The sequence below is a fragment of the Bubalus kerabau genome, chromosome 1, assembly GCF_029407905.1.
Source record: "Bubalus kerabau isolate K-KA32 ecotype Philippines breed swamp buffalo chromosome 1, PCC_UOA_SB_1v2, whole genome shotgun sequence".
Lineage (NCBI taxonomy): Eukaryota > Metazoa > Chordata > Mammalia > Artiodactyla > Bovidae > Bubalus > Bubalus kerabau.
Genome location: NC_073624.1, coordinates 100165592 through 100176267, shown reverse-complemented (window position 1 = coordinate 100176267; position 10676 = coordinate 100165592). Strand labels below are relative to the sequence as shown.

The 10676-nt window shown below is 41.2% G+C and overlaps 1 pseudogene; it reads left to right on the top strand.

Moving 5' to 3' along the window:
* Positions 1-9747: 9747 nt before the first annotated feature.
* On the top strand, positions 9748-10127 carry LOC129641756 (histone H2B type 1-L-like; annotated as a pseudogene).
* The last annotated feature ends 549 nt before the right edge of the window (positions 10128-10676 follow it).

Genomic DNA, 10676 nt, shown 5'->3' with positions numbered 1-10676 from the left:
AAATGACATCTTGGGACTTTATTGGATTCTGTCTTTGGGGCTGAAATAGTCTACCTACTATTATCCTGTATTACAGCTAGGAAAACTGAGCCCCAGAAAGGACATGCAACTTCCCCTTGATTATACAACAAATGCCTGGCAAAATCAGAACTAGAAGCTAGATGTCCTTAGTTCTCAGGAATCTGTTTTTTTCCCATGACACCCACACATTGGCAAGCAGGTCTGACAAAGGGGCTGGAAAAACACTTGAACACGTAACGTTTGTCAAGATAAAGTTATCCCTATAAATATTTAGCATTAATTACCTAACTCATTATTATAATCAACTACAAAACTTTCATAGAAATCTTGATGACTCGCAACAAATAAACCCCCTGGATTCTGTAATCTCTAAAATATCAGCTGAAGTTATTTCACTGATGGCAAGAACTGCAGGTAAATAATTGCCTGTGGCTAGATGACAGCTGTCAAGTTCAAAGAGGGTAGAGTCTGTAGGCAGGAAGGTGATTCTCTCTTCTGTATAAATCCCAAATTCATATAACTGCTTCTCTCTGTCCTTTGTTTCCTCTCTAAGCAGAAAATCTAGAACACTCTGCTACATGAGCAGAGACTACATCTGGTTAAGTGCATACCTACATTACAAATTTTCCCCAGCTGATTGTAGATAAGTATTTGGTGTGATGTTTCATATTTATTTGGCTGTTATTATTTAGCTATTATATTAAGTTAGACTGTGTTCATGCTATGTGGTGTCAGAGGCTAAAATTTCTTCTCATGTCATTTTAGTCACCCAGGTTGTCTTTGAGTTTTCCTGCAGAGACCTTAATTAGAGTCTGAGGCTTGCAGTTCTTTTTTTTAAAAAATCTTTTTATTTTGTACTGGCATATAGCCAATTAATAACGTTGGGATAGTTTTCAAGTGAACAGCAAAGGGACTCAGCCATGCATATTACATGTGTCCATTCCCCCCCAAGCTCCCCTCCCATCCAGTTCTTTCAGCTATAATCTCTTGTTATGATTCAGGAGCATTGTAGACAGGTTGGTAAAATGTGGGGTGGGGAAGCACTCTAAAGTCCTATGCTTAGGTCTGTTTTTCACTGACTGAGTTGGACAATTCCCTCCTCCAAGTCCTTTGGTGAAACTCCAGTGGATCAGGCTTTGATAAAGTAGTTTTCCTTGAGGGCAGGTCTTGTTAAGGAGATTGGAGGGCTCTGGGGGTACTCTAAGGTGTAGTAAGTAGTCACTGTTGTCCTCCCCCTGCAGGAAACAGGAGAGAATGACCCCCGCCCCAACCCCCCACCACCTTCATCTTCACAGCGGGAACCTGATGGAGCTCCTGGAGGTGAAGTTCATAGAACTGTGGCCCTCCTGCTGCTGCTGCTGCTGCTAAGTCACTTCTGTCATGTCCAACTCTGTGTGACCCCATAGACAGCAGCCCACCAGGCTCCCCTGTCCCTGGGATTCTCCAGGCAAGAACACTGGAGTGGGTTGCCATTTCCTTCTCCAATGCATGAAAGTGAAAAGTGAAAGTGAAGTCACTCAGTCATGTCCGACTCTTCGAGACCCCATGGACTGCAGCCCACCAGGCTCCTCCATTCATGGGATTTTCCAGGCAAGAGTACTGGAGTGGGGTGCCATTGCCTTCTCCTAGGAGCTTTTAATTCTCAGACTTCTCTACACACAGCTTCTGGTAAGTCGTCAATTATAGTTTAGGTTGTCCTTCTCTGGTATTGATTCTGAAAAGCTTCTGCTTCTGGTAAGCTGTAATTCTCCATATCTATCTGTCTGTCCAGTTTTGGGGACAATGGTTTGTCCTGTGACTTCAATTATCTGAAAGATCTAAGAAGAGTTCTTGGTTTCCAGTTTGTTCAGTTTTGTTCCTGTTGTATGGATAGAAGTGAAGACTTCCAAGTTATTTATGTGTCAGCCCAGAAACTAGAAGTGCTCCCAGTTTACGTACACAGTGTTCCTTTTCTCAAGTTTCTCCTAAATCTGATCTCTTCCCAAAATGGTAGCGGTGGTCCCAAGTGAGAAGATCAATAAAATTAACAGGAATAAAGAGTCTGAATTAAACAAATTGGGTGAATCACAAGGCAGGGCTCACAACTTGAAGCTGCCTCTGTCTTCTTGAGGTGCTCTGTTTCCAAAACAGTCTCACTAAGGGAAGATTGACCTTTTAAACTCCACTGTTTAAAATGGGCAATGTTCACACAGGAGGTTCTATTGTGTGGATCAACCAGCTTCACAGATAGGCCAGTTTTTCAGGATTGCCTCCCGGAAAGGCAATTGAGTTGCTCCATTTTGTAGACATTTGTGTACAAAATACATCTGCTCCACAATCTTCAGTGTGACATTCACAGATCAGTGAATGCTAATGAAAAGGAAGAGGAGAGTGACGCACAGAAGTTGCAGAAAGAGGATGTTGAATTTTAGGCAAAGCAGCAGAAAGGAAGCACCATTCAAGTCCCTGAGCTCACCAATAGCCACCTGGGCTTCTACAGAAAGAGAAAGAAAAGAAGGGGGCAGAAGGGCAGAAAAGAGAACTTTCCTGTCCTCTTTTCATTCTTGTTTTGGGATTTATGAGAAGGAAAATAAGAGGAGCAGATCTACTTCTCTAAGGTGGTCCTTCTTAGGGTTTACTGTGCCCGTGGATCACATGTGGAATCCTCTGAAAATGCAGGTTCTGGCTCCATGGACCTGGCCCAGGGCCTGAGGTTCTGAATCTCAAATATGTTCCCGAATGATGGAGAGGACATTGGTGCCACACGTTGAGGAGAAAAGGCCGAAGGCACCTTCCAAAGAGTCATTTCTCAGCTCCTCCTCTATGTTCACTTCTGGAAACAACAATGATAACCACCACCATTTTCCACTTATTTCCTGAATCCAACATGCACATTCTTAGCTCAGGATGATCCCCATTTTTAGACAACTGCTGGCTTCTTCTCCATTTCCAAGTTCTCCATTTTCCCTCTAAATGTCATTCAAATCTCTGTCCTTCACCAGAACTCTTTCACCACTCAGGGTCTCCATAATCAATGTCTCCACTGAGGTCCTATACCTTTCCTGTGGTTCTCCTTGGCCATAGTTTTTGGCAAGTATATATAGTTATTGATTTTTTTTAATCTGTTTGTCTCCTTACTGAATTGTAAGCCTCTTGAGCACAGGGTGTATGTTTTGTCACTCTTTTATTCCCCAGACCTTAAATAGAGCCCCGCTTATTAAGAAATTGCACAGTGTAGTGCTATTACCCCAGGGAGACAGGGGTTCAACCCCAGCTCTACCATTCAACAGCTGTTGGAGCCTGGACCAAGTGTTGCTGCCTGAGTCTTGGCAGTGGCGGTGGTGGTACTGTACGTAGAATATTTATATCTCCCAGAACTGTTGAGAGGAACAAAGAAAATAAAGTTGGCTGCATGTGAAACCAAGGCACAGAGTGAGCATTTGATAAATTTAAAGTCCTCTTGCATTCAACTCATGTTCCCCTCTCCTTAGTATGGATTATGATGGTATATCTTTCCCCCGACATTCTTCCTTTGAAAAATATTATGTCAAATTCAACAATCTTGGGGGAGGATTTCTTCTGTCTCAGTCGAAGTGCCCTGGCATACCCTGAAAAAAGTCCTTCCTTCATAAAAAAAAAAGAAAGAAAGAAACTCACAGCTCAAAATAGCAACATGCATGACAGCGTTTTCTGATGCGGTCAGAAGTAGAGAAAGGAGATATATTTTATTTAAATTTATTAATAATATTTATTAAAAATATTATTTTATTAACATTGTGTGTATTGTTAAATCACACAAAATCTGCCTTTATCCGTTTCCCACATTTTCCCCAGCATTTTCGTGTCCACTGAGAGTTGTAACCTTGTGGTGACTGTCAGTGTATCCATTGTGCTGTCGGTGTTCACGTCTCAGGGAGGGTCTGTCTTAAGTGGTGAGAAACACAAATGCATAGCCATATTGGGAGAATCATTGGCCAAAGCAGAGCACACATGCTTGGGCAGGGTCTTGCCAGTGAGGCATAGGGATACGGAGCAGTGCAGGAAACATTGTTTAGGGCAAGCTATGCCAGAGAGCCAGGGCCACCAGGTTGGAAAGGAGGTGCTAGATCAATTTCTTGGTAGAGCAGAGATGAAGCGCATATGAGATGATGGGACAAGCCCAGGCATAGCATTCTCAATGCAGATTTGGATGCCAGCTCCTGGCTTGTTAGCTATGTGATCTGGGGCAAGTTTTTCAACCTCTTTCACTAAATCTATACAAATGGGAAAACGTTGTTCCTTCACAAGCTTGTCTGAGAATTAAACAAAACCATATAGCTAAGGCACATCAAGTGCCAAAGAGCCCAGTAAACATCACTTCCCTTCTAAAACCTCAAGGAGGGATGGTACCTGGTAATATTGCCGAGGCAGGCATTTAGGAGGGTCCTGCTAGCCTCTGTTCCTCTACCCTAGTAAATATCAAATATCAAATCCCTGGGACATCACCAGGGATTGGGTGTCTGGGTCGGGGAGAGGATGCACGGGTTCACTTTTTGATTCTTTAACAAGGTGGTGTCATCACCTCTGTCTTCTCTTCCTGCCTTCTTCTCCTCCTTTTCTCTTCTCCTTTAAATGTGCTTTAAAGGCAGGATAGATTATTCTTTAGAATAATAATTATTCTATAGATTATAGATTATATAGTATAATAGCCATTATACTGAAAAAATGGCTTATTTATCATAAATGATTAATGACTGCCTAAGGATTGAACTGTATTCTACCAAACCCTTGGTATTTCTGCAATATAGCAGTTCTTCTTGATCTTTATAAACATACCCTTACATACCAGGATTTGTTTGGAGCTTGATGATCTCTTTTTGTTTAATTTAAATTCAACTCTGAGTCTTTGGCTCCTATGGCACAAAGTATCCTTGGTTTTACCTTAAAGCAAGAACATATGGGAATTGTAGAGAACAAATATAACTATCCAACTGCTTTCTCTTGTAGAAATTTTGAATTCTTTATTTGCCTTTATTTATTTGGTTTTTTAATTAAATACTTTTTGTTGTATTTTATTAAATGCTTATATTGTATTGTGTGGCCGATTAACAATGTTTTAATAGTTTCAGGTGGACAGAAAAGGATGGCAAAGAACACGGAGTCTGCATGTAATTAGAGGGGGGAAGTTAAGTAAAAATGACAATTTTTTTCATTTAAATTTATATTAAATTTAGTATAGGAGCTAATTATTTAGGTGATCTAGAAATATGCAAAAAATCTTCATTGGTTTTTCATCATAAAACAATACACCTTTGCAACAAACTCCCACAATATTCTCCATTCATATTTCTTTATTGACTTCTCCTGCTGATGTAAATTGTCCTTGAGTAAGCCCAGAGAGTTTTGTTTAGATAAGAATTCTAGTCAAAACTAAATGGTACCTACTATCAAGCAAAGTATTCTTAGGCTGCCAGTCCCACAGCCGTCATGCATGAAAGCAACTTTATCACAGTGGGCACTATGCCCTTATTCAGAAAAAAATCCATTTTATGGTGGCGAAGTCTCTAATTGAGGCCAAAGGATGAAAAAAGGAGGAGCTGTAATCAGAAGATATCAAAGCTCCAGGCAGGTTAAAGATCCTCTAGCAAAGTCAGACTCCCTAGTGTTTCTACAAAAGGAAAATGTTAAGAAACAAAATAAAGTGGAGAAGGATTGGGATTAAAGGGGATTTCATTCAATATCAAGCCCTATGAAAGTATCACGTGTGAGTGGATTTGAAAAAGTCCAGTGGACTCTCGGATAAAAAGAAATACGCGTTCAGGGATGTGTCTGGTATAAAATAGAAGCATTCATACTGCTGAGATAGATGGTGACTGATTAAATGGAAGCAGCCATACACCCATTCATTTCTCTGAGAATCAGCAGCTGTCGGCTAACAGACACCTTTCTTACACATGCTCTTGCTCAAGTGATAAGAAGTGAAAAGAGCTCTAGGCAGGACTATTCTGGGTTCCAGACAATCTGTGTTGCTATGAGATCTGAGATTAGCGGTTAGGTTGGTGCCAGATGTTGTCCAGCAGCTGATCATGAAACCTCTAAAAGTTAAATTCATTTCTCAGAAGTCAGCTGTGCATGTGGGCTACAGGAGAAGGTGATTGGATCGTTCTGTTTCTTGGGGATTCCCCACCCTCAGCTCAGGGGAATGCAAGGGATTAGTAGCCTCAGTCCTGTAAGGAATTTTTTTTTTAAGTCATCACATTAATATGCTATAAAATCTCTCCCTGTGTTCCTTGAAGTGCCCCTGATTCAAGTGTTGTCCAGGACTCGATGTTGATAATTTAGAAATTATACCAAAGTACCATTTTAGCTTCTTATCAACCACTGGGTTAATAGGTTCTACTTTGAAGCATGATATATCAAAGTCAAGTAAGTTAGTGAAGAGTGTCCACAAAAGGGCATGTTATGTGGTCTGAGACTTGACTGTGGCAGGCTGGCAGCTGAGCCATCTGGAGGTGAGTGGCGGGGCCTTTGTTCATTTCTGAGTGGTAATTTGCATTCTACAGATGCAAAGTCTATTTAACTGGCTCTCCTGCTATGTAACCCTGGACAAATTATATTTTCTATCTATCAATTTCCTCTTCTATGACATGTGGCTAATAATATAATACCTACCGCATAGCATGTCCCTCATACAGAGTATATGCTCAATCAATATTAGCTATTGTATTACTATTATTTTCTCTGCTATTGTTACAGAAAAGGCCAGTGTACCAGTCTCAAATAAATCATTACCAAAGACTGACTTTAGTAAAGAAGACCAGAAAGCTTGATAGATTAAGCTCCAAGTTCAAGTTTTCACAAGAATGAAGAGGGTGACTGTAGAAGAGTGATCACAGAGGAATTATTAAAAAGAAAGTAGATCATTCTTGAGAGAGTACTTAGTAGGATTTAAAAAAATCAGAATGTTCCCATTTTCCAGGTTGGTACACTGAATCTTCTGGAGCTGGACTCCACTTATTTATGATACAGAGTCTTAGAATCATAGGTTTCCAAGAAGTCATCAGGGCCACCAAGGAGCCTGCTGGGTGCAGCTTGCCCAAAGTAGCATCTGCAGTATCTGCCTGCTTATCCCATCCCATCTTTTGCTTCCTTCTTATCCTTCCCTAAACCCACATGATGTGGCAACACACACAGAAACTCCTGCCCATAAAGAAGAAAAGGCTAAAGAAATTTGGGTTAAGACAATGATTTAAGTTACATGTCAAGAAAATGAGCTGGGGTTTCTTTTTTTTTTTCCTTCAGCTTTTCAAAAATAGAGGGGAAAAAAAATCCCAAACACCAGCTTAATAAATATCCCTGGCATTAGTGGTCTTTTCTCAAGTACTCTGGGCCAAAAGGGCTTCCCAAGTGGCTCAGAGGTAAAGAGTCTGCCTGCCAATGCAGGAGATGCAAGAGAGGAGAGTTCAATCCCTGGGTTGGGAAGATCCCCTGGAGAGGGAAATGGCAGCCCACTCCAGTATTCTTGCCTGTAAAATTCCATGGACAGAGGACCCTGGTAGGTTGCAAAGACATGACTGGGTGCGAGCTTTCAAGAGCTGGACCAAAAGAAATTCACACTAACAGGTGAGTCTTAGTCACTCCCCTTGGATGTTGATTTAACCTGTATTAACCACTGTTAGGGAACAGAAGAGCCCTAAGGGTACAGTGACTCCTCCTTTCAGATTGAAAACATTGAAAACAGAAGATCAAATAGAATATGCCAGAAATGTATAGCTAGCAATATAAGAATCTTCTCTTGAATCCAAAGAAGTCTACAACAATAAAAGAGACTTGGCTCAACAATTACATTTATATACATTTTTAAAATTTTATAAATGTAATTATAGTTACATATATAAATATAAATTTATAAATAATTTATAAATGTAATTATCATGTAGAAAATAAGATCAATAGGTATCAATTTGGTGATGTGGTAGCTAGAAAAAGTAACATGATCTTAGGCTACATACATAGATGTATAGCAGCTAAAAACAAGGAGGTTATAGTTTTGCTGCTCTTTCCCTTGATCAGAGCATACTAGAATCTTATATTCTTGTAAGAGGGCTACTCCCTTCAAAGGGCCATAGATACACTGGACCACAACCTGAGAAGAGTGACCAGGATGAAGAAGGAATGTTAAATCAGGTCATATAAGGAGCAGCTGAAGATTCTGAAAGATACTCAGAATAGGGGGCAGAGATACCTTTAGATATCCAAGGAAAAAGATACCTATTTTTTGAGCACAGAGGTGGAACAAGGGCCAATATACCAAGCATTAACAACTCACATATATTGAGAATTTGTTACTTATCAGGCACAAACCCAGGCAAAAAAACATGGGTTAATTTATGAGGAATAGATTCCAAGAAATGAGTAACTGGCCAAAGTTGATCAGTTTGGATACAAACTGAAGCCGTCTGGTTTTAGAGGCCACACTCTTAAGTACTATGCAATCTTGCCAATGCAGCAAAATATATGTTAATTCAGTGAAAGAACTCGAACTGTCTGGGATGTTTAAAGAATATGTTATCTTACTCAAAGAGTAGTGAGTTCTCTGTCACTAGGGAGGCCATGTAACTACCTGGCAGCTAAGACTGGGGGCATCTGACCATCTCCTCTGACTGAGTGTGCCAGTATCCTCTGCAGTCAGACATGGGCCAGTGGATGAGTTCTGGCTCATGAAACGTAGTGGATGTGGTACCCATCATACTGGGCTGCCCTTTCAATCACTGTGTGATCCTCACCCCCTTACACCATTGCTGTTTAAAGCAGGGAAGACCCTGGTTATCTAACTGAGAACAGAGCCACAAGTTAGAAGGAGCCTGGGTCCCTGAAGGACACTGCCTCCTCCTGCTATCTGCGTTGGAATAAGTTGTGAGTGAGAAATAAACTTCATTGTGATGAAGCCAGTGAAATTTTAAGGTTATTTGTTAAAGCGGTAACCCTGTTCTGACTAATACAAAGACAGTACTGTCGGGAGAATTTAAGTACTTGATGAGAGGTTGGCATTCTTCTCTTTTAAAGTCTGCTCAAGTTTGACACTCTTCAATTTGTGAGTAATAAAGCAAAGTGGATTTTTGAGAATCCCCCAATAAAGAAAATCACAATCTGATGATCAATATCCTCAGGAAAAAATACAAATCAAAACTCTGAAATAAGCAGATTTTTGATTTACAGGTGTTAGAATATCTACATTCTCCAGTCGTATACAACTCTGTGACCCCTTGGACTGTAGCCCATCAGGCTCCTCTCTCTGTGAGATTTTCCAGGCAAGAGTACTGGAGTCGGTTGCCATTTCCTTCTCTAAATTAGGTCCAGGACCAGCAAATTAAAAAGTATAAACACATGAACAGGAATAAATGACAGGAACTTGCCTGGTAGTCCAGTGGCTAAGACTCTGCTCCCAACGCAAGGGGCCCAGGTTCCATCCCTGGTCAGGGAACTAGATCCCATATGCTGCAACTACGAGTTTGAATGCCACAACTAAAAATATCCTGCATGCTGCAACTAACTATCCCACATGCCATAACTAAAGATCTGGAGTGCCGCAACTAAGACCCAGTCCAGCTAAATAATTTTTATTTTTTTTAATAAATGATAGGTTTGATCTTCCTTTATCACTCTAAGCAGTGAGTTTGGAAATTTGTTTCCTCGCTGAATTGTAACCAACCACACATCAACACTTTTCAAGATCTTTCTGTGTTGTTGGGTGTTGTCATTTTAGACATGCCTGAACTGGCTAAGTCTGCTCCTGCCCCTAGAAAGGGCTCTAAAAAAGCTGTGACCAAGGCCCAGAAGAAGGATGGCAAGAAGCGCAAGCACAGCCGCAAGGAGAGCTACTCCGTGTACATGTACAAGATGCTGAAGCAAGTCCATCCGGACACCGGCATCTCGTCCAAGGCCATGGGAATCATGAACTCCTTCGTCAACGACATTTTCGAGCGCATCGCTGGCGAGGCATCACGCTGGCGCATTACAACAAGCGCTCGACTATCACATCCAGGGAGATCCATACCGCCGTGCGCTTGCTGCTACCTGGGGAGCTGACCAAGCACGCCGTGTCCGAGGGCACTAAGGCTATCACCAAGTATACCAGCTCCAAGTAAATATAATATGCCTAGCTGCTGTTAACAGAGAAGGCAATGGCACCCCACTCCAGTACTCTTGCCTGGAAAATCCCATGGACGGAGGGCCTGGTGGGCTGTAGTCCATAGGGTTGCTAAGAGTCGGACACGACTGAGCGACTTCACTTCACCTTCACACATGAACACTATCCTGCCAGGCAATCTGTGAGAGGCTAGAAACAAAGTTACATAAAACCCCAAGCTTTATATTTGAAGAGTTTATAATAAAGGATAGTGGTTTTCAAAGCACTGAGGGCATAACATTTCTCTGGAAACTTGTTAAAAAATGAGGATTCCTGAACTCAAACAGGGCCTCTGTATCAACCTAGAGGGGTGGGGTAGGGAGGGAGATGGGAGGGAGGTTCAAAAGGGAGGGGATATGTGTACACCTATGGCTGAGTCATGCTGAGGTTTGACAGAAAACAACAAAACTCTGTAAAGCAGTTATCCTTCAATAAAAAAATTAAGTTAAAAAAAAAAAAAGAGGATTCCTAGAATTTTCTCCAGAGATATTAATTCAGAAGGTGTGGG